We start from the raw sequence: 25422 nt of genomic DNA, 5'->3' as shown, positions 1-25422 counted from the left end.
CCCCACAGACACCTTTGCCTGGCTGGGTGTGTGGTGTTTCACCCTACAGACACCTTTGGCTGGCTGGGTGTGGGTGTTTCACCCCACAGACACTTTTGGCTGGCTGGGTGTGTGGTGTTTCACCCCAAAGACACCTTTGGCTGGCTGGGTGTGTGGTGTTTCACCCCAGAGACACCTTTGGCTGGCTGGATATTACACCTGGATGCTTGAAGACAAGTCCAGGCTTGCAGGAGCTCAGGTTTTACCTCTGCTGGGGAAGCTTTAAGGTGATGGTGAAGGAAAGGAGTCGGTTCTGATGGAGGGTTTGGATCCAGAGCTTTATTCTGGCCCTCAGGCCTCTGAATGCAGCACCAGCTCCAACAGAACTCCCTGAGCCCGTGGCTGCTGCTCCTTTAACCCCGGGGAGAGGGGAGGGAAGGGGCAGGGAGCCACCAACCAGGCACAGGAGGGGAGGGACAAAGGGACAAAGGACACCTGGATGGCCCAATGTCTCCTCAGGAGTGGGGCATCTTTTGAACTCTGCCAATCACTCAGTGCCCTTCTGGAATGCCAGGACTGACAGACAGTGCTGGGCAGGGGTCAGGGAGGGGAAAGGAGGCATGATTGACACACCTGGCAGGGAATTATCAGGGAGGAGCCTGGGGTATCTGAGGCAAACCACGACATCACACCACAACCCTGCAGGGCCTGGGGGTGGCCACCCCTGGGGACATCAGGAGCTGTCTGGGTGTGCTCCTGGGCAGCAGCTCTGAGCTGGCCTTGCTTGAGCAGGGACAAGGTGATCCCCAGAGGTTCCTGCCAGCCCCAGCCAGTCTCTGATTCTGTGTGACAATGACCAAACTGACCAGAGAAAGGCAGATGTAGTGAGAAGAGCAGATGCCACCTTTCTGCTGACATGCATGGCTGTGTTAGGTACCTGTGACTCCCAGTAAAATATGGGCACGCTGCAGCAGTTAATTTGATAAAACACCAGTGGCTAAAATAGCATTTCTAAAATGCACATAAGAGATGTGATGCATTGTAGCTAAGAGCATGCACAAGCCTTTCTGTTGTATCTAAATACTTCTTGTTACTGAAAAACCCCTTTTTCCCCTGATACCCGGGAAGCAGGGAGGCACTAATAAACAGGATTTGAAGGAGTTGAAAAGGAAAACTGCAACAGTAAGTGGTCTGAGTTTTTTAAGTGTTCTATCTATTGGTAGTTACTTGTAAAAAATTATCTAAGAAATAATATATTCAGCAAGTAACACAAGTGATGGAATTATACAAGGATCAAGCACTGATTGATCAAGGGTTGAAGTCCACGCCCACTGAATGCAATAGCCAGAGTCTCATGGGCTAAATTTAGATCAAACATCAAATAAAACAGTTTGATTAGTGCTTTTTGACCAGTATAACTGCAAGTCTGTGTGAACTTAGCCTTATGCTGTGTTTCCAGCATATTTAAAATTATTCTAACATAATGCTGACATGCTATAAAACTTGAGACTATTGAACTCAGTGTATGTTAGTTTTAATTAAAGAAAATTTATTTTAAACATAGGTGGATGTTTGCATCTCCTTTCCAATTCACATGATGCAAATCTTTATCACTTTGCAAACTCATGTTCTCCATGCTAACCTGACTGGTTGAGTTGTAAATGGGATGTATTGGGATGTGTATTGTCACAAATGCAGCTGCTCAGGGCAGGTACAATTCCCAGCCCTGGCAGAATGAGGAGAAAGTTCTGCAGGTTGTGCCCAGACAGTAGCACTGACCACACATCTGCAGCTCACAGCTGTGGGAGGGAAAACAACCCCAACCACTGATGAAGTTTATAGAAAGATTGAAGTGATGGAAGCTTGAATTCCCCCTGTGTGCTCCAGTCTGGGCAGATACAGCTCTGGCAGTATTACCTGGAGGGGTGGAAGGTTTCTGTCTCTGAGAATTGTCCCAGCAGTGAAACCCTGCAGTGACTACCAGGGCATTTTGTGCATTTCTGCTCACTTAGCTGAGTTGTTTCTCCACGTGGAGGGGAGGGATAGCTCACCTCCCTCCCAGAACTGCTGCACTCCAGCTGGCAAACACTGCCAGAGCTGAACAAGCCTGACAAGTATTTATAATAAGCTATTGCAGCTGTTCCAGCTCATTCTTTGCTTTTGTATATCAGATTTTACATTTAGTATTTTCTTTTATGATTTCATCTGTTATAGGAGCTAGATTACTCACAGATTCACTCCAAATAGTAACAACAAATTATACTACCATTAACAGAATTGTATTGTGTTTCTACTAGTAATGAAATATTTTTCCACAATTTAGGCTACATGAGGTGGAATAAACAGAAATTCTGCTATTCCTTGGTGGCCCTGCTTCTTCTCAATAGGAGGCAGTGAGTCTTTCATTTCAGCTTGCTATCCTCAAAGTTCATGCTATTTGGAGGCAAAGCTGTGGATGACAAACTACAAAGCTGACAGGAAAACATGCAAGGTTGATATATAAAACAAGCCACACTGCTCGTGCTTTGACTGTCATCACTGCTTTCAGGAAAATGAATAATACTGCTTCAGTCCAAGGCTCCTTAAGAGTTTCTTCAGCTTCCATGGGGGATATTACAATTCCTTCAGTCTAAATTTGGAACCTAAGAGCACAGTTTTCTAAAAGAAATTCAAAAAATAACTCTTTTTTTCCCCCCAACCAAATTCCTAGAAGAAAATAAGCTTGTATAACTTGTTCCCAAATTGAACAAAGCTAACAGAAATTGATGGTCCCTTTCATGAACTGTGAAAAATGCTGTGGATGTTTCTCTGGTTTAACAACTGAGTGAAAACATTCTCTGTTCACCACTTTCTCTGCAAATTTTGCTGCAAGCACCAACAGCTTTACACCAAGAAGACCCAAAGGAATTTTCCATCAAAGCAAAACTGTGCATCACATGAGCAGGTGAAAATGTGATGGAGAAAGGTGTGATGTCTCTGTAAACTTAACCCATGCCAGCCTCCATCTAATGTGCAGTATTTTGTTTTATTTTCAAATTCCTGTGGATTTAGTAATTGAACATTATTCTTGTGGGAAAGTGTTATTTGGCATTCATGTACATAATGATATGCTGAGAAAAAATAATTTTTTCTTTAAGAAAAAATAATCAGAATTCATCTTGTCTGTTAACAGGCTTTGAATTGTGCATGTAATAGAAATGGATATTTAAAACATCTTTATTTCATTATCTCATTTATCATATTGTAGGTGGCAACTAATTAGTATAGATATTTGAAGTTATAGATTGAGGAAACTAAATTAGTGCACTATGATATAATTAATCACAGAAAACTTTTGTTCAGCAGCTAATCTATCAGCTACTTTGCTTCTTGTTGATACTCGTAACTTTGATTAAGGTTTTCAGTACTTTATTTAACATCATACCTTGTTAATATGAAATCCACTGATTATCTACTATCTCTGAATAACATTCCTGGAAAAACTTGCCATGAAAATCCTCCTGGTGCTAGACTTCAACAAGAAATAGCCTATAGAGACCACCAAGGGCCACTGTGTGCCAGCAGTCCCCTAGCAAAGGATGCCTCAGGGTATCAGAAATGCTTTTCATTTCTGCCCTCCCCTCTGGTTATCCTCATGTGCTTCCACATGTTCCACCCTGAAGTATTACAGCCCAGCTGAAGGTGCTGGAAGCAAGCAGTAATCCAAACCAGGACCAAGATCCTTGCTTCAGAAACCACAGAGGGCAGGGCTGGGGGTTTGTGAGCATCCCTGGAGTGCTCCCTGGTGCCTGGGAGAGCAGGGCAGGGGCTGTGCAGGCGCTGGGTGCAATGGGGATGGGACATTTCTTGCTTTTCTCCTGGAATTGCCATGCTGTTCCTGTCCTTTCATCCACCTGCTGAGAGGCAGAAATACATGGTAAGATGTCAGAATTCAAAATTAATTATCCCTTCATAAAGTTCAGAAGAATTGTCCTGAGCTTCTCTGACTGAGTGAGTACATCAGTGGGCAAGGGAAGAGCTACCAATGGTATTTATCTGGACTTCTCTAAAGCCCCTGGCACACTCCTCAACTTCTTAAACAAATCCTTGCTGGTGTAACCAAAGCTACTATTTCAGACACCTAATTACCCTGCCTGTTTTCATTGCTAGTATAATTGTAAAGACTTATTAAGCTATGAAACTAAACCTCTAAGTGCCTGATCTGAACACTTTTTACTCTGTGGGATTTTATCCAGTCAAATGGTTACCACTTGCAGCTTTCAACATACGAATGAAATATCTGAGCAATGCTTTGGAAATGCCAAATAAACAGAATGACAGGCTATTGACCAGTCATTGGGAAACACTATTTAGTTCATTTACTAAATGTTAGAATATTTAAGTGAGTTGTTTTTACTGTGACATGGTGCTATTTAGAATATGCCAAAAGAAAATAACTATTTTTAGAATTGTACTTTTTGTTGGGGCAACATATTGGTAAACTTCTAGAAGCCCCAGTTTTTTGTTTCACTGAGTCTTTTGTGTGAGGCTTTTGGTGCATTTTGCCACAAACATAACCTATCTTCATATGTTAACTGTGTTTTTATGTTTGATAGTTACTTACAATTCATGCCCCAGTGGTCATTTATATAATTTTACTTATCCTGTCAGCCAGCTTTGACATTATCACATGACTCCAATTTGTTATTTGCTTTGACTAATGAACAGCAAATAGGTCAAGACTAAGCAAAGCCAAAAAACCTTTTTAAGAATAACAAACCAGAAACTGATAGAGTAGCAATAAAATATGTATAGCAAACACTTTCTCTTAACCAAAATCCCCTTTATGGAATGTTTGAAAATCTTCTGGACAGATTGCCTGCTAAAGCAATATTTCTGGCTCAAATAATGATATTAATACAATTGAACATGGATATTTGTTGTAGGAGACCATAAGTCTTTAGAAAGTAAAGCTAGTTTTCCTGACTTTATTTTAGTAAGGGACTAGTATCCTTTCTTGTATATATTTGAAGGCTTTTTTTCCCTCCCATATATCATTATACTGTGTTTACTTATTGAAAAAAAAAGTGGCAAATGACATACAAATAACTATTGTATCCTGGTGAACGCTTCAGGTATCTTTCAGGACTTTATTTTGAAAACTGGATAATGAGGAAAGTCTGTGAAAACTCAACACCCAAAATATTTGTAAGAGCAGAAGGATACACAAAGGATAAATGCAAGATTTTCCCTTCTGTAATTCAGATTAATTTTTAGTTGCATTGTGTTATTATCAAAGATTAGTATTTGATATTACAAGTTTGTATGACACAGATTTCTTTAAACACCAGTTTTATAATGTGCATATAAAGTAAAATGCATGTATGTGGAACAGGAGGCTCTGAGAGGTTGCAATAGTTTAGAGTTAGGTCTTCAGGATATTTATACTGTAATTTACTAGTTTTCATTTTTCTTAACGTTGCTTGAAAGCAAAAAGCCAACTGCATTACTTTCTGAATACACAATAAATGTCCATTTTACAGAGCCAGGAGTCAGAATCAGAAATAGGTGAGCTCTGACCTCTGGTTTTACTTCCTGACACTGCTTGATTTCTCTGTAAAAATTTGACTTGCATGGAGATCATCTGTAAATGATCATGACTCAGCACATGAATGGACTCCTCCTTGTCCAAATTCCCAGTGACATCAGCAGTGCCTCCTTGGAGGGAGCTGTGATGTGAATGTCAGCACACAGCCCCAGCTGGAGGTCTCTGAACAAACCCACAGATTTTTGATGTTACACTTACAGCTCCTGGGACTTTTCTGTTCCAGCTCTTTTATTGCTGCAGAGAAGCTGCACTGCTAATACCAATGGTGGGAAACAGTGAACAAAAATGCACATTATGCTTTCCCATTAGGAAATTAATATGCCTGTTCTCCTCCTTAGGCCTTGATCTCGCTGTGAAATTACAAACATGCAAGTCATAATTCTACTTAAACACATTTTAACTGGCACCATTCATGGCCAAAGCTGTCAGTAATCAGGCACAGGTATCATTACTGTGTATGGGCTCACAAACAGATCAGTAGAGGTACAGGAATCACAGACTTGCAGCAGGATCACCTGCTGAGGGCCAGAGGGGATCATTACACTGTGTAACCTGACCTTCTCTCCAGCATATCTGTCATTTCATCCATTTACTCTGTTCTGAGCCCAATAACTTCTGTTTGACTAACACAGCTCTTCTCTATTTGCCTTTATATTGAGTTTCTTGGCCAAAAATCCATTACCATTTTAGTCAGGTCTGCCATCACCTGAAAGAACTTCTGAGGATTTCTTGTACTCTATTAGAGACCTGCCATTGGGAAGGTGGGACCAAGCTCCTTTTAGGAGCAGTGATTATCCTGGAGTCTACAGCAGGCCATGATCAGCAGTGTTTGTGTCAGGCTTTGGGATTCTTCTGAGTGAAATATGCACCAAAATCTATTACTGCCTCCCCTAGTTTCTTATTTGCAGGTTTCTTTTAGGAAGTATTACCCATTTTTTAAGAAACTGGTCACATTAGTAAAAACCCAATGGTTCTACAGTTTTCAAAAGAAACATGATATACTCAAAACACATTCTGTCACCATGCAGAGCCTTCCTCCCAATCTTTTTTTTTTGTATCTTATGTAATTCATAACAACATCTGACAGGCTCCTGCTAGCTTCAGATGATTTGAGAAGGATTTTTAAACAGGAAAGGGAGATTTGGGCACACATAGATTTGGACTGTGTTGTTGCTGCCACCAAAGTGGACATTGCCAGCATTCTTCAGCTTCCCAGATGTATATTGGCTCATGAAATCACTCTTGTTTAAAACAGCCATCTACTCCAGGCTGTTACAGAATTGTATTCCCAGAATTTATTGTTTGTCTGTTGTGAACTCTTCTTTAATATGTATTTAGGAGAAATGTCTTTACATCACATATATCACATAATCTTTTTTTTTCCCCAGGCGAAATTTTAGGCTAAACAAAAATATTTTTGATTATCAATATATAGAGTTAAACTATTTCAGTGAATTTGATTCCTGTAATATGTTCCTTAAGATATTCCTTATCTTCCCCATAAAAACCCCACAAAATAATAAAGCAAAGAGCAGGTATCCCTCTTATAGATCTCCTTGTAATTGAAGAGAGGAGGCTTTTATCTTGCTGGCTGGCTTAGAGCTGCTCTTTACTCCCTGTAAAGGTAATGAAGACTCAGAAATACAGCTGGATCTTTTAAATTAGAAGTCTCTTTTCCTCACAGTACAGTTTGTGTTCCTGCAGACACTTGAGCCCACTGGTGTGAGCCCCTGTGGGGAGCCTGTTTGTGGATGCAGTGGCAGAATCCAGCTCCAGTTGTGTGAAATACACTGAAAGCACAACATTAATTCCACAAACTGGCATTTTTTCTGAATTCTTTACACACTCACTCAAGAGTGGTACCATATTTTCAACAGCAATAAGGAAAACAATGGCACCTTCATGCACAGACTGGGGAAGGTTTTGATCTCCACAGATGAGCATGAGAGCTTTAAGCATCTTGGAAAATTAATTGGAGGGGAGCGAACAGTTTGTGCACACTGCTCATGCCTGCCATCACTTCTGAGAAGTTGGTTTGTTATTTGTTTAAAGGTGATCATGCCTTTTTGGCAAACCTACTGCTTTCAGGTATTTTTAATACATTCAGGGTACAAAGTATGTGGAGTACAGAGATGCTTATAATGAGCAGCAAAACCCAGAGGTATTTTATTAGGCTGTGTAACTATTGCTTGATGATTACTTTTAATTGGTGAAATAATAACTAATTCCTGCTTTATTTCTTTAATATTTTAACCTACTAACTGCATGATTTTTATGAAACATCCCTTTTGGAAGCAGCTAAAACCTTTCTCAGTGGTTTTGTTCACAAACTTTTAAATTGATTTCTGGTATTAGTTCAGAGAATCAGAGAATCATCACTTACTTAGGGTGGGAAGAGACCTTTAAAGGTCATCTAAGGCCAACCCCCTGCCCTGAGCAGGGACATTTTCATTTCCAGTAGACTGTGTAGTTAATATACATCTCTAGCAGTGTACTTATGAGTCTCCACTAACATGGTGCTGGCTTTTTGCAGCTTTTTGTGTGATTTTTTCAAATGAAATAATTTTTTTCAACCAGCTCCTAAACACCAGTTCACATAGAAGCAATTGCATTATTATGATATCTATTATCTTTTATAGATACATATGTAAAACACCTGATAGACCTGAGAGCAGTTGTCTCCAACAATCTGAGAAACAACTAATTGATTTAGGTTTTTTTTTAATTAAATGTATCACTGTGAAGTCAGACCTAATGAGTTACCTCTTCAAATTATTTTCCCTTCTCAGACTGTTAGAATATTTCTTCAGAATTCTGTATATTTTCTTGCATCTAAATGAGACCATTCTTATTCATAACCTATTTAATATGAAAACCTATCCTCTGAAATTGATTCTAATATAAAAAGGTGTACACGTGCACTGATATCCTTTCCTTGAGCAAAGCAGAAATTACCTTATTAATCATATTCAATTGTTATGGGCCTCCACTCTGAAAGAAGTTAGCCCACATAGAAAACTGGGCTTCACAGGAATAAATGCCCCTGTAGAGATTTTCCTGGCAGGGAAAAACCACAGCTGCCACACTCCAAAAAGATTCTGGTAGACCCAAGAAGAATGGATTTATATATAGAAAAAACCCAAACTGACCTGAAACCTTTAAAAAGAAAACAAACTAAAAACCACACACAAACAACAACAACAAAAAATCCACCTTGAAGGTATTATTTTAGTCAAGCAAAGATTAATCTCTTACTTTACCCAGTTAATCTCTACAAATGCAGTAGAAGTTCTATGGACAGAGGCATTACAAAGTTCAGGAATCCTACCCCTAAAGCACTGGCATCTGGTTTTAGTCAAGTGATGAATTTAATTGAAATTATTAATTTAATTTATAACTTTAATTTAAATTATTTATTTAATTAATTCATTTCGCAGCCCTTTGAAAGTATCCTAGGATTTTCTTGTAGAAGTGCTCATTCTGAGGGAAGTAATGCATTAATTTGGAATCCATATGGACATTAGTCTGCTTGTATTCTCTTAGCAGAAGAGAAATATTAGAAATAGCCAAAAAACCATGAGGCCATGTCATCAACTCTCCCTCTTCCAAAGAAAAGAGTTGACAGAAAAGGACACCTGGATATTTTGTAATATTTATTAATGCAAACCACCCTGCAACTCTTTACTGAAGTAATGACTGAGAACAAATTTCTGGTTTAATTAATGGAAGAGGGATGTTTTAAGAAAAAAACCAAATAAATTGGCTATCCCTTTTGTTTTGTGGCTTTTTAAAAATAGAAATAGCTTTGCTGGTTTGTCAGTGCTCATCCCTCCTGACTGGCTCCTCCTTGCCTGGCCAAATTCAGCCCTTGGGTCAGTGATCCGGATTCTTCCAAGTGAGGAGATTGCTCACTCATTTGGAGCTGCTCTCAGCTATGCTGACCTGTTTCCAGCTTCATCTGATGTTTAAGCTGGAGACTAAAACATCTTATTGGATGGTAACACAGACAAAAATAATCGTAGGAAAAATCCTATTATCAGATAAATATTTTTAGTAATGAGAGAGCAGGATGTAGTCATGCAAGATGCTTAATCTCAAGGCCAACAACTCTTCAAATCACAATGCAGTTGTAACATTTTCCATTTCCAAACAATGAGCAATCAAACATTAGCTAATTAAATGCTTTCAGTGGTGAAAGAAAATATAAAAATACATGAAATTATCAAATAAAAAAACCAAGTGACTAATTTGTCAGCCTCAGCATCACTTTACAAATAGCAGCAGCCAAGTTATCCCTACACTGCATATCAATCAATTTTACTTTTTACAGCTGATAAGATATTCTCTAATTAAATTATGTTTTAATTGCCTTTGACTTTCAGTGCAAGGAAAATGACAATATGCTTTCCATGAAAGTACTCCCTACTCATTTCTGTATGCTGTGACTGTCATTATGCAGTTAACAGTTGTTCCACAGAGGGATCAAGACTCCACATTTTCTCCTGAAATAGGATCCTGAAATAAATGTGATTCAGAAAGGGTTATTTTCTATATGCTAATATAATTCTTTTAATTGTTTGCAACACTGAGGTCTGCCCACTTGCAGTCTATTGCCATTCTCAGAGTTTTTCAAAGAGCATCTCCAGAGCCATTTGATCCTATGTGTTACTGCATTTACAATGAGAATACCAGTCCTGGAAAACACAATCACACTGAGCTCCTTACTAATTACCTTTCAAAATATTTGGTTTTTATAAGGCTACCATGAAGTGCATAGATCGAAATCATGCTGCTGCTTTATGATATGATAATTAAGTTAATTATAGCACCAAAATGTGTGTCAGTAAGAAGGTGCCAGAATTAGGGCAGGAGACCCAGCTCAGGCTCAGCACTGGGACACAGGGGATGCACTGGCAAACAGGGCAGGCCCAGGAGGTCAAGCACCCTTCTCTAAGTGCCTCTTCTGCATCTGCAAAGCAAAGGAGGGGAAAAGAAGCAGCAAATGCCTGGATAGTTCCCACTCCTCAAGTCTGAACACACAGGAGAGGTTTAGGTGAAGGCATTTTGGATGATTCAAACCAGACTTCATCTTAATTCAGCTGAGAAGGAAAGGAAGGTAAGCAAGCTGTAAACAGACACTGCTGCAAGATATGAAAGCAAAAGCAGAAAAACAGTAAAGAAAAGACAACTTCTTTCTCTGGGCTTTGAGATAAGCAGAAGGAAGGAAAATTTGAAGCGCAGCCCTACTGCATTTAGTTGGGTCTCTTACCCAAAAATTAATTTCTACACCAGTTACAAAGAAAACATCACCTCAGGGTTGTACATGAAGGCTTTGGTCACACTGTGACACAGTTACTCAATATTTCACATCCACTTGTTGGAATATGGACCTGATAGATGCTCCTTATATGCTTGATTTACAAATAAAGTCAGAAGTTGTATTTTCCAGCCATTCCTCCAGTGAGCAGATAATGATATAGCCAGTGCTGGGACATTTGATGTAAGTAGTGGACATTTCAGTCACTGCATGAGTCCTTCATCTCCCTAGGATCCAGGGGAAGAAAATTATTTGATATGAGAGCATTTGATATTACAAGTTGTATTTAACATTTCAAGGCTCATTTGAATCAGCTCAGCTCACTGAACTGCTAAAGCATACAGGACAGCACATCCTGTCCTGAGGAGAAACCTATAGATGTGTTTAGTAGCCTAAAGGTATATTACAAAAAAATGAGTCGCTGAAGATGAGGCCCAAAATTGCATTGGTGCTGCTCATTTCAGATGTGATCTGACAGCCAGGCCTGGTGCATTACAGCACAGAAGGGTGGATGGATCAGCAGCAGAAAATACTGCTGAGGTCTGTGGTGCACTGGGAACTTGTCAAGACAGAAATTCTGTCATGACCCACAAATACCTGTAGAGCACAAGTTAGTGACATTTGATATTGATGAAAAAATACTGTATCATAGCACTATATCATAACACTGCATCATAACACAATATCCTGAGCTCTTTTCCCATGTTTTAATCCATTAGGATGGTAGAAAACTTGAGTTTTTAGTAGTGATGTGCAGGCAGTAACATCTGCTTCCTGTGCCTTGGCAAAGGACTAATGGCTGCTGCAAAACATTTCCTGTAAGCATTCAGCCAGGTTTCTGCCCCAGCAAATAAATGAATAAGGATGTTTAGTTCTGCCCATGTAAACACAGTGTTTTGTAACCTTGGTACAAAGTAGAAACAGTAATTTCAGGGGTTATGTATTTTGTGGTACACTGAGGGTGGAGTACTAACCAGAAGGTTTTATGCCATTAGAAAATTGTGTATTTGTGCATCTCAAAGAGCTTGGTTTCTAAGCACAGCACTGGGGCTTTCTGAGTGCTTTCTGCAGGTCTCTACCAAAGTGTGTGCTGAAAAAGGAGAGACAATCCTGAGGCTTCTCCTGGCTGGCCCATTCTCAGTGACCCAGGGGGACAGATTTTGCCAGGGGGTTGTTCATGTTATCAGGCCTGAAGGGTTAAACTTGCATTTATTTTCTAAGAGCAGACAGCTTTGGACAAGACACTTGTTTCTGCTGGTGGTATGAAGTGATGGCAAAGAAAAGATAGAATACCATGTGCACATTTTCTTCTCATGGTGTTTCTTAGAGAGACAACATGAGTCAGTGGTCTAAGAATCAAAATTTCACAAAATTCAGGGGGGGTAAAAAGATATTTTTACAGGAAGTCAGACTGCCTAATATATCAGCTTATACTGGTAAAACGAGTAATTCTACACAAGAGTGTAGAAGCACAAAAGGATACGGTGATACATCACCCAGTTCCTGTAGGAGCTCTGCTCTGAGTTCTGAGAAGTCAGTAAAATTTTCTGTGTTAATTCCAATCAATTGTGGGTCATGTCCTAGATTTATAATAATTACATTTAAAGTGTTGTGATTAAAAACAAGCCCTAGCTTTTATAAATGCAGGAGGAATTAACACACACCTTACGAGATCTTTCACAAATGCAGTCAATGTGCATGGGCTTAATTTTTTTAATATCTGGTCTTTTTCTGTTTTAGGCAATAATCAGAATCCAGAGGAAAAGGTTGCAATCTACAGGAAGCTGGTAGGTCAAATTTTAAAATTATATAAATGCCAGTACAATTAGAGAGAAAAAAATGTAAGCGGTAAGGTAATGAAACTTGCATTTAACTGGATATTCAGAGAATATGCAAAATCATTTAAATTTACATACTGAGGGGGTGAAAATGTGGTTTAGCAGAGGCAATTAACATGAGAAAGTAAGACAGATGCTGTGCAAATAATTCATAATGAATAATTTCTTTGCTCCATTATGTGTTTGCAAGTTTTCCAAACAAACTAGTTTTTCTGATGTATATGTTCAAACTGTTTGCTGAATAATATCTATGCATAATTTTTTATGTAATTCATTCATAAGCAGAGCTTTTTGAATATTCAAGCTCTTTTTGAATGGGTATGTAGGTTGTGCAACACATTTCTCTTTTCCAATTGGAGAAACATGACTTATAGGTTCTGCTATGAATAATCACAATATTTAACAATATTTGCTTCATTATTTTACCAAACATTCCTGCTAGTAAACTCATTTGTTAAGATAATCATGGAAAAAGAGATGCAAACAAAAGCAAATAAATTAGCCTGGCATCCTCTCTTTTCTTTCTCACTTAAGAAAAATAATTTGCACTGTCCATAATTCTGTTTGTCTTTTATTAAAATATACGAGGAAGCTGAAAATGCAAAATCATAGTCTTAAACAGACTTGAGTTTCCTATGGCTGTGGAGTCACACTCAATGCACAGAGTGCCAGCCCAGCCCTTTGGAGCTGCCTTTGGCCCCCTCCCACAGGGGCAGCCCCTGGGATGGCTGAATCTGCTTCCCTTCCATGGAATCTCTGTTCCTTCCATGGAATCTGCTTCCCTTCCATGGAATCCTTGTCCTTTCCATGGAATCCTTGTGCCTTCCATGGAATCCAGGTCCCTTCATGGAATACACATTATTTCCATGGAATCCTCATCCTGTCCATGGAATCCACCTCCCTTCCACAGAATCCTTCTCCCTTCCATGGAATCCACCTCCCTTCTATGGACTCCTCATCCCTTCCATGGAATCCTCATCCCTTCCATGGAATCTGTGTCCCTTCCATGGAATCCTTGTCCCTTCCATGGACTCCTCATCCCTTCCATGGAATCCTCATCCCTTCCATGGAATCTGTGTCCCTTCCATGGAATCCACCTCCCTTCCATGGACTCCTCATCCCTTCCATGGAATCCAAGTCCCTTCCATGGAATACACATTATTTCCATGGAATCCTCATCTTGTCCATGGAATCCAGGTCCCTTCCATGGAATCCAGGTCCCTTCCATGGAATCCACATTATTTCCATGGAATCCTCATCCTGTCCATGGACTTCTCCTCCCTTCCATGGAATCCAGGTCCCTTCCATGGAATCCACATTATTTCCATGGAATCCACCTCCCTTCCATGGACTCCACCTCCCTTCCATGGAATCCAGGTCCCTTCCAGCCAATCCTTGTCCCTTCAGCAGCCAGACAGGTGTTTGGAGCTCCTGCTCCATGGCACAAAGGGCAGGCTCCCATGCAGGAGGCTAATGAAGACAAACACGCTGTTTCTTGGCATGCAAGGTGATTAATTGCCAGAGGCAAGCTTAATTATGCCAGGAGTAACAATCGGCGTCAGGGACAGACACCAAGTTTTGTGCGGCCCATTGTTAGACATGTGTTGGAGTTTGAATTTGAACATGAATGAATTAGTATGGATTGTGTCTTCCTACAGAGCTGCCACATATCCTTAATTATATTTAGAGTCATATTTATTTGGAAAAGTCAGTTTTTCTCTAAGTGAAGCAGGTCATCAGACCTGAGGGACTGCAGCATGCAGATCAATTGTGCATGATGAACTCAAGGATGAGTGAATTCCAGTTCCAGAATCTTACTAGCAATGTAAAGACTGCATTTGATTTTCTTTATTAATTTTTTTGTACAAGTTTTTATACTGAATATATTATATTTCAGAGTTTCTATATCAGTTTACTATTTCAATAGTGATAATTTGGAAAAAAGTAATATTGGTATTAGTAAAATAAGTTTCACTTTTCTCAGGAGACAGTGAAAGAATTTAAAGTTCTCTTTTTGAGGTACCTATATATCCCATGTATATGCTCTCATTGAGGATCTGACAGTCTCAGTTTACACCTTTTTTTCCTGAAATCAGAAATTATGACAGGAATAGTACAAAGGATTCCCTGCACCTTTTTAACACTAACAGGACAGGAGAATGCAGAGAACATATAAATAGAGTCTCACGAATGTCAGTTCTGCAAAAGTGTATCAGTGTGAAAATGTGCCATTTTCACATTTTACACTGAATAATGAGAGCACTGACACAAGTATTTTAAATAACTGAAGTATACCTACATGCCTTTGGAAGAGAATAGGAAGAATAACTTAATAAAATAACTTGCTGAACAAGTACTGGTGCTAACCAGCATTTTCAAATTCCTTTGGAGGCAAAGAAATAATTGCTTTAATGAGCACTGAAAGTGAAACTGTTTGAAAATACAGAAAAATTACAGTGAAGTGACATTAAACCTAGAAGAAAATCGTGGATCACTAAGTTGGCAGATTTTATATGGCAAACATGACATTTTTAAAAATCATATATATATATTAAAATAAGAAAACAACAGAAAAGAAAACACACATTAAACCAATCTTGTTGAGTAAATAGTCTCTTTATTCCTTGGATTACTTGCATTCTCTTCCCTTTTCCAGCATTTTAAATTTCTACTTTATAAAACATCCAGACATAATAAACCCTTCAATTCAGTTTTGGTTTATTCTTTCCTATTTATCTACAGTTAAAAAAAATCATGTTTCACTAGTGATGAAAAAATAATTTCATTAGTGATTCTTGGTATTTTTGTAACTTTAAAACACACATTGTAGATTCTACATCCCTGAAAACATATTTCCTGCTCAAACTTCCCATTCTTCTATGGCTGCCTTAATTTCTTTTTGCACTGCAGGAGTTCATACTGGTAGAAGTGATAAATGGATGTCTTTCTTTGCATTATACATATTTACAGCAAGTAAACTGCGTCTACCATATCACTTTATAAATCTATTGCCCAGTGCTGCTATAGCCAATGCATTAAATATTGGGCTTCTCAGGGACTGCTCAGTGCAGTTTAACACAACAGATAATGAAAGGAGATCAGGCATGAAAAGTTCCTCTTTATCTTGCACCTTTCCTCACACAGAGTAGCTGATAACAGCTAAGTTCATCATCCTTCTTTCATACAGTATTCAGGAAATCAGGCACTTAAACCACGACCTTCACAGAGAGAGGACTGTGTCATCCTCTTTAGTCAGTAGCAAAAAAAGGGCTCTGATCCTGAATGGAGTTGTTGGATTTTGTCAGAAGATAAATTAAGCAGCTGAATACTTTTGTGTGCTTGTATGGAAGTCCTTTTCAAGGAAATACTTTGCATTAAAAGAAAAGAGGGCAAAAGAAGGCACAGAACATAAAAGTTAGCAATGAAAGATGGGGCCAAATTAAGGTTGAACAGAGCAAAAGTAAAATTAACTAACAGCTTCCTTAAAGACCCACCTCTAATATTTAATTATTTTATTAAAAATGCTGTGCAATGCCAGAGAATTCATGGTAACTGCTGGAAAAAAAAATGTTATCCCAATTCTGAAAATGTATGTTGGTTTATTATTATCTAGCATTTTTCATTCTCTTGATAGACCTTGTGTACTAAGAAAAAATATTGTTCTATTATATTTCATAATGGGAAGTGAGCCTGTGAAAGCTAAAATATTCACTGATCTGTGAAAGTATTTTCAGACCACAAATTCCACTTTCCCCACCCTCTAATTCCTCCCTCAGTCTCCAGAGTGTTTTTATTTAAAAGGAACAAATTCTGTTGGTGAAGTTTGCATTGGCAGTTAATACAGGGGTAGATGTGTCTCACTCAGAAGGCGAACTGTCACAAACTGCACATTCTGTTTATGTGTTGGATACTTCTAGTTTTGCCTTGGCTTTTTGTGGGTTTTTTGTTTGTTTTGTTTTGTTTGTTTTGTTTCTTTGTGGTTTTTTGGTTTGGTTTGGTTTTGCTTTTTGGTTTTTTTGGGGGTTTTTTCTCTTCATTGTGTCCCCAGTTATTCCTTGCATTTTCACATGCACCTTCCAGTTCACAGGCTCACTGCTGAAGCAGACTGCAAACTTAACATTGCTTTTGAGGCTGGCTTCAAATCTTGGACTGACTGAAGTAATTTCAATCTTATGTAAAATAGCTACTTCATCCTTTACACCTTCCCACTTGTCTTTTTTTCCTTCTCTGGATAATGTTCCAGGTATTTTATTCTACCACTTGTGACTAAACCAATCAAAGTGACCTTTCACTTAGACTAGGTACTAGAATTGTCTGTGTGTGGTGCCATTTACCTAAAATCAGCCTCATTCCATCTCGTGCAGAGTGTGTGTCTGTGGGCTACCTCATCCACACCAATACCACTTCAGGCAGAGCTGAGCTAAAACCACTCCTGACATCAGAAATAAATGTTGAATTCATCCTCAGCTCGCTCTGTCAGTGAACTCATTGCTGCCATCCAGAACACCCCCTGACCTCCATGGTTTTTATCATAATCACCTGGTGGTATTTTCTCCCACTCTCAAAAACCATATACAGACAAGTACATAAAGCAAATAGTTTTTCTTAATGTAATGGCTACAACCTCTCAGTAATTGCAGCAGGAATACAAGTGAAACTGTTCATCCTCTGTGGTGTCTGAGTCATTAAAATGGCTGAGAGAATTAACATTGCAATTACACTCAGGAGCTCGCCAAATCAAACTGAGGAATAGTTAACAACTGTATCTTCCATTAATGTTACAAGAGCAATGACAATACTCAGATTTCAGTATTTGGGATCTGGCATCTAAAAAGTCACTGGAAACCAGTATGACTCCAGTAACTGGTTGGGCTAGAAGAAGGTAAGAGACCTGGGCCCTGATTCACAGAGTAAGAATGGCCCTGATATTTATGTCTTTACTTAACAATTGTATTAGTGCTTTAGGATTATCACATAAGCCTTATGTGATAATCCTAAACATAACTACTCTGGAAGCAGGGCATCCTACCAATTCTGCAACAGTGACACCTAATTTTAACACCCACAATGTGTTTTTCCTGAGAGCTGAACAATTTAAACACAAAAATTCTTCTCAGTGACTGGTGAATTCTCCTCTTGGTCAGCCAGATGAGCCAAGACTCCTCATTTGCTTCCAGCTGGTACTAATCCACTTTACACTTTGTTGACAGCCATATTCTTCCAAACTCCTTTCAACTATTTGTGGTCAGCTGTAGGGAAAAAGGAGGCCAGGTGTGTCAGTTCAGAGTTTGCTGTGTACAGAACACCACACCAAGGCACACAGGGGGTGTTCTGCAGAGTTCTGCATCCACTAGGGATGGCTGTGCATACTGAACCTGCTCATCTGCAGACAGCAATTCCTCAAAGTACAACAGCATTCCATGCCTATAAAAGTCTTCACATTTTCTTAACTTTGCACTGAGCAGGTGGAAGGACTTTCCATCTTTTTTTGCCCCCTCTTTTTCTTCCAAAACTGCAACTTTGTTGATGGCTTTGCATTGTTGAGAGCTGTTCAAGCACATTGCAAGTGGCTTTCTACCTGCTTGGTGCTTCCATTTGAGCCACTTCAAAGACAGGCTATCATTCTTACAATTATAAGAATAAGGCTGCCTATAAAAGGGAAGGGGAGAAAAAAGGCTAAAGAGACTGGAAACTACCTGAAAATACTACTACAATTTCAACATCTTTCCTTTCTTTTTGTCTGATGAATTACACCGAGCTTCTGGCAATATTTAGGAGGTGAAACAAACTTGCTTATTGCAATGTCAAACATACACCACACTTACTGAATTACCAAAGAAGGTAATTCCAGTGTGTTAAAATTGTGTATCATGCCACTCCTTCTCTGCTAGGTGCTCACTACATGATAAACAGCTACTTCTCCCATACCATGGTGTGGTTACTTCCTTGGAACAGAGAGAAATACTCTTATGTGTATTTTTTATTATTATTAATTTTTCCATAATTTCTTACTATGCAATTGCAGACATAGGATTAAGAATGAAAATTGGACATTTAAATCAGGTGCACGACTGACTAATGATATTGCAGTATATATTATAAAGGTAGGAAATTGTACCAATTAATTAAAATAATCCTCTTTACAACACATTAAAACATTTGAGAGGCATTGTTCAGGAAGATAAGCTCTCTCTTTATTCTGAAGAGTCTTATGTTGTTACAATGGATCATTGCATTTCACAATTTCCAGCTTACAGGGTTGGAAAAAATTATGGCTATCAGCTGGAGTGACCTCTTGTGTGATGCCAGCCAGTGAACTTCCCCCAGGTAACCACTCCATCAATCCTGTAACTTACATTTCAGATGCAATATAACTTTCAGAAAGATCCTATTTTGAATCTAAGCAAGACCAGAATACACATTCCATAGGTAAAATATTCCTATTGCTAACAAGCTGCACTCCTAAAATTTCCCCTTCATTGTAAAATGTATTTATATAGCATCATCTTCCAGAAATCCTTTTATCATGCCTGTTTTGATCAAGCTATAGCAGTGTGTGTGGTGGAGCATATACATACTAATAGAGAAATAATGATGTATAGGGACACACTGAAAAATCAGCAGTTCCAGGTTAGAAAATTCAAACGTGTGCTTAAAAGGCAAGAGGACAGGCATCCAGCAGTTACCACCAGTAAACTGCTAATCTTTCTTGTTGCCTCCTTTCTTCTTTCCTTTCAAATCACACTGAAGGTCAATTTTTCAAAGAAGTGTGAAAAGAGAGAGCCATGGCCCTTCTGAGAGTGGACAAGATGCTCTCCTGTCAGCAGGCTCTGTAAGTGACAAGGTGATCCTGAGAGAGCCCCTGAAGGCATTGAGGGCTGGAGCTGGGAACATGTGCAGGCTCCAGGCTGTGCCTTTTCAGCTCAGCCATGGAGCACTGGCTGATGCAGCAACAGCAACGGGGCAGTGACACAGCTGCAGCCTCATTCCCCAAACTCCTTAATAAAAGCTGAAGAAACACACTTATATTCACTTCAGATTTGCTGCCTGGAACTTGTTCTTGAAGGTAGGCATGCACATTCTTTCCTCCAAAGAACTAAGCAGAGCTAATGTATTAAATCTGCTAGAGGAGGAGTAGCCTATGGTCACCTTTTACTGAGTAATCCAGTAGTTAGAGACCTAACCCAAGAAAATTAGGTGTTTGGGTTGTTCTCTACAGCCTCATGCATATTCACTGCCACTCCCAGGAGAATACCCTTACCTGCAGATAAAAGGGATAGGAACAAACCTGTCTTCCATTGAAGCTGTACCACCACATCTGAAGGAATCCAAGATCAATTTAAACAGAGAACAAGAGGAAGAGGAAGCATGGTTCCCTGTCTTCTGTTAGGACACTCACTTTAGGGATAAGACACACTTATTCTTCTAAAACTTATAATAATTGTCTCTCAGATATTCTGGATTTGTATAGTTAACTTTAATTCTGAATGTGGACACAAAGCCAGTATTCCCACATTGGTCTTAGTGATACTGCCTCAACTTGTAAGTTCTGGTTATTTTTGTTTTGATACTCATCCACTCCCAGCTGTCACTTTCACTAACCCAGAACAGTGGGAGCATGTACTCAGTTATTCACCAGGACAAACTCATGCTGCTTATAGTAAACTGCCTTCCAGAAAACAATCCCCCAACCTGAAATGTCACCCGTGTTCTTTTTCACTAGATGCCTGACCTTGACTTCAGCAGCTCTGTGGAACAAATGAGGCCACCTTACCAAGGCAACTGGCTTGGTCTGTGCCATTAACCCAAATCCATCATAATTGACCAGCTACAAACCCTTGCTGCATGGCATTTAATAAGACATTTGCTTGTTCTCTCTCAAATCACTGGTTTATTTAAGTAGCTTTCTAATATTCTCTATGTCACTCCAATGAGGTGAAGATTTCCAAGTATCTTTAGATTGTATGAGCTGAATGAATTCTGAATTTTGTTAATTTGCCTAATCATCATAAGCATCAAGTCCAATGTTTTATGGGCTGCTATTACAGACTTTCCATTGCCTTTTTCACTGATACTTACATCCATCATAATGTAGTTTGATAAGATTTACTTCCCAGCTCAGTGTAATTCTGTCTTTCTTTCCTGATAGGGACAACTCATTACTTAACTGCAACAGTCTTTTTAAGACTTCTCTAGCATTCATTTCTGCAATCTACTTTATTTTCAAGCAGAAATGTTATTTCCAGTAAAATGACTGCCACAGTATATCTGCACACAAGTTTCTCTGCAGAATCAACATCACTGCATATACATTAAAATCTTGACCACAGCTTTAGAGACAAGGACATATCTTGAAATCTGTGAAATGCCATGGAAAGAGACAAGGCCAGGGAGAAGTTGTAGTTCTGTGGATCTTCTTCACTCCTGTGAATAGATGCAGTCCTCAAGCAATAGCATTGCATGTAATTTACCAAGCTCTACCAGTATGCTCAACTCTCCCCTTTTCTCAATTAACCTTGAAAAGCTGAGAGATGCTTCCCTGCTGGTTTCTGGATTGCCCCTTAAAACTCTGGCTCTTTGTTGACAGTTACAGAACTACAGTTGCAGTTGGAAAATTAACTCTGCTGTAGTTTCTCTCTAATCAGAAATTTACAGTGCACTTTCCCCAACTACAGCGAATCCAATGTGCTCCAGTTTGCTGCATTTCTCTACAGGGATTTTCTGTGGTATGGAATAGTCATGAAGTCAATCTGTGGCACTGTTAGCCCTGCTGCTGTGCATTGCCCATGTCCAAGGCTCCTTTTCACTGCTGTTTCTGATTCCTGGCTAATTTCAGTTGCTACTTTCCTCCTGGCCTTGCCAAAAATACATACCGAGTTTTACAGGTTGCCATCAGCTTGTGCCTTGTACTTTGTCACTCTCTTGTTTCCTGATTTACTCTGCTTTAACACTTCTGGTTTTGGTGGTCTGACAGATGTGTAGCAATGTGGAGGGAGAAATTAAAGGTTAAATAATAGTCAACGTTTAATGATTTCAGAGAAAAGATAAGTATTCTGCGCACAAATTGGAAGTAACATTATGTAGAACACGATGATTGAGGCAAAAGCAGTTGCAGTTCTGCTCTGCAGAAGTGACAACAGTCGTTGGAACGGCTCTAACTCGTGGCAAGAAGATGGAAGCGATTTTTTAACAATTCTTTATTTTTCCCCCTCCTGCCCAGATTTTGTTGTCGCCTCCGCGCGCTCCTCGGGCTGCGCAGCGGCGGCGGCGGTAAGGGACCCTCCCCTCCGACCCGCATCCCCTCCGACCCGCATCCCTTCCCAACCCGCATCCCTTCCCGAGCCGCATCCCCTCCGACCCGCATCCCCTCCCGACCCGCACGAGCATCCCGCCGCCAGGGACCCCGGGCGTCCCCGCCTCCCGCGCCGCTGCGGCAGCGCCTGGCCGGGGCAGCGGCCCGCTGTGCGCAGGGACGGTCAAGGCAACAAGGACGCGCTGGCGGCGGCGGCTCCGGTGCTGCCGCTCCCGTCCGTGTCCCCGTCCCCGTCCCCGTCCCCGCTCCGCCGCCCTCCCCGCGCCGCCGCCGCCGCCGCCGCCGCGCGCGCCCGCGAGCGCGCGCCCGTGCGCCGAGCGCGGCGATTGGCTGCGGCGCGCGCGCGGCACCCGCGGGGAGGGCCGTGCGCGCGCCTCGGGACCGCGGCGCGTGCGCGCGCGCGCGCTCCCCCTGCCCGCCCGCCCGCTCTCCCGGCGCGCGCTCCCCCCGCGGCCGCGGCTCCCGCGCTCCCCGGGGGCGGCGCGAGGCTGAGGCGCTGCCGCCGCTGCCGCTGCCCGGAGCCGCTGCCCGGAGCCGCCGCTGCCGCCTCCGCTCCGGTGTCAGCGGGGACGGGACGCGCAGCGAGAGCAGAGCCAAGGCGGGGAAGGGCAGGGAAGGAAGGGGTGTCCCCTCCTCACTGAAGGAATCCGCACCGGTGCGAAGTTATCGCCCAGAGACGGTGAGAGGCGCTCGGGCTGCTCAACCTGCCGCCGCCGCCGCTGCTGCCGGTAAATGCTCTTCACTTCTTACTTGCCGACATGCCCGGGGCTCTCCTCCCCTCTCCGCAGCGCTCGGGGCTCCGTGGCCCCGGCAGCCCCCGCTGTAATTGCGCGGTGGAGTTGCCAAGTTGGGATGCGTGTGCGGGTGCGGGTGTCGGAGCCGCGGGATTCAGCACTTGGAGAGGTCATTACTTGCATGAGTTCCAGGCAAGGAGGATTCTCCGTGCCTCCGCAATAACTGCCGCTGCTGCCCATTAATCCTCATCCTTAACCGCTGGTATTTCTTATGTTTTCACCGTGTTTTAATGTAGTCTTTGCTTTTTTTTTTTTTTTATAAGCTGCTGGGGTTTAATTTGTTTATTTACTTTCTTTTCCCCCTTTTCTTCCGAGATTGTAGTACAATGGTATTATTTATTTCTTCAGTGTTTGCCAACAGTGTGGGAAGGTATCGCTGATTCAGAAACTATTGTCCACAGTGCGTCTCGGCTAGGAACAGGCAGCAATAGGAGAAGGCAGGCATTTGTATTCCGAAAGGGAATTTAAAAAAAAAAAAAAAGCTGCTTTGCATCATTGCCGCAGATTAGCGGGGAGCACAGCACGGAGGGACGGTGATATTTTGTTGTTTGCGAAGGTAATAAACACCGAAGCGCTTCGGTGTTTGACGCGTAGCCCCGCGATTGAGCTGTTTGGGAATGGCTGTGGATAATAAATTCCTGGCTGTGGAGGCAGGGGTTGCTGGCATGTATCACATCCAGCGCTCAGACAATGTTCCGGCGTGTGCTGACACCGGAGCGCGTCCCTGCTACACCTGCCGTGGAGTGGCACTTTGACAAGAGACTGCTCTGGCTCCTGCATACACCCCGACTGAAATTGAAATCAGGTGCGAATTGAGCTCTTAACTCTCTGCCTTTGAACCAGACTCCTTTTTCAGCACTTCTTGTTAGGATTCTTGTGTAAACATCTCTTTGTAGCAATTTCGGGAGATTTAATAGTGCTGATGTCCTAATATGTGCTTTTATGCCTTTTTTTTTTTTTTTTTTTTTACTTCCTGCTTAAGTGTTCTGTCCTTCTAAAAGGCTCAGAATGAAATGGCAAGTACTGTCTGTGTGTGGGTATATGTGTGTGCATAAATATTTAAATATTTATATATAATGTTTGGCTTGTACTTGTTTAAATTTACGGATTCTTGCATTATGTGGAGGAAACAGAATTAAAATGCAGGAACACAGAATTAAAGGAGACTTTGTTTGTAAGGTTCAGTTGTGTAGTTAGAAGATTATGTAAGATCAAAGATATTCAAAATGCATGTGTCCTAGAGAAGTAAAGTGTAGAAGGAGCAGCATTTTAGCAATTTAAGAATATAAAGCTTTGCTGTAACAATACAGAATGCAGACTGTCAATAAGTCTCTGTAGCCATCCAGCATCCTCACAGGGCATTTTATGGAATGCTGCTTAAAATCTGTTGTAATTAAACCACAGTCTCTGTTAAGGGCAGTGTTAATGAAAGAGCAGCCTCACCTGTTAGTATGGTTACTTGAGGTAAGTGTAACAGCTTACAGTGGTTGTACAGACTCCAAAGTTTTTCTTCAAACTTCAGTGGAATTGAGAAAGATGGTTCTTTCTGTAAGATATTTGTATTTGTCATTCAGCTGGTACAGAAGCACTGGACAGAATAGCAACTGGTCTGTTCTAGGGGTAAAGTCAGTTCTTACAGGGGGATGCCAACCTAATGATAAGGAACATTTCTTGCTTTGTCAAGATTTAAAATATATACAAACAATGTATCTGAGCATCATTTTCCTGTGCCTTGGCAAATCAGGTTGATGATTAATTTGGCTTGGCCCATATGCTGAGGTTCCTACTTGCTGAGTAATAAATAAAAACTAGTCTTACACTACACCCTTATAGATTGTGTGGTATGCAAAAAACCAACTGTGAGGTCTGAGTTTTAATTCATTTTAAGAGGAAAACTTTTCTAGCTGTGGTTTCTTAGTGTCCTGGCAATGCCTGAGAACTCAAAGAAGTAATTTTTAATCCAATTATTAACATGTTTACAGCATGTTTTTTTAAAGAAAAAGTTTTGGTCCAGACAATGTTTGAATTTTTATTCTGCTTTTAAAAAAACATTTCTATTAAGACAGTGCTCATAGGAAACAATAACATTTTAGTCCTTTACATGTTATTTTTAATAGGGATAATTAAAATAATGGTCTTTCTGTGTGATTAGCTTTTAACTGCTTGTGTTGCATGGGGAGAATTAACACGTGAGCATCACTAGTAATGTTTTCCTGTAATTAACCTGAACTGTAATTTCACTTGTAATGTTTCACACTAAAAGTCAAAGCTGCAGGAAAGAATTGAGGAGGTGCTTTCTCTTGTTAGGTCACAGAGATTACCAGAGGTTATTGATTTGAGGGGGCTAATAGTTGCATTTCTTTGCCTTTTTAAAGAACTGTTTTATTTCTGATGTATATATATGTACATCAACTTTCCATACATGGACATGGTTTTGGCATTTTCCTGTCAAATACTGACATTTTTGTTTCTGCAGTCAAAGTACATTTCCTGTGAGCAGCTGTACTGTTAGAGTAAGTCATGGTGTTAGCTGTATTAGTGATTGTGTGCTTAAAATTATTTAGAACAACATAGGAAAGGGAAATTGTTGAGTT

General features: G+C 40.6%; 1 protein-coding gene across 15 annotated transcripts in view; it reads left to right on the top strand.

The window, feature by feature from the left end:
- Positions 1-25422, top strand: part of TENM2 (teneurin transmembrane protein 2) — an 883055-nt gene that overhangs the window by 238396 nt on the left and 619237 nt on the right. For 7 of the 15 annotated variants that reach the window (XM_071443122.1, XM_071443121.1, XM_071443128.1 and 4 more), the window contains exon 1: positions 22492-22762. The gene's annotated coding sequence lies outside the window, so the exon portion shown is untranslated. Of the gene's footprint in view, positions 1-12623; positions 12671-22491; positions 22763-23011; positions 23031-23491; positions 23634-25422 lie in introns of those variants that run through there. The other 8 variants (XM_071443127.1, XM_071443126.1, XM_071443125.1 and 5 more) reach the window with 4 other exon arrangements.

This window comes from Agelaius tricolor, unplaced genomic scaffold (assembly GCF_023055355.1).
Source record: "Agelaius tricolor isolate 1412-34295 unplaced genomic scaffold, bAgeTri1.0.p SCAF_18, whole genome shotgun sequence".
Classification (NCBI taxonomy): domain Eukaryota; kingdom Metazoa; phylum Chordata; class Aves; order Passeriformes; family Icteridae; genus Agelaius; species Agelaius tricolor.
The sequence above is the reverse complement of the archived record's forward strand: the minus strand, read 5'-3'. Positions and strand labels throughout refer to the sequence as shown.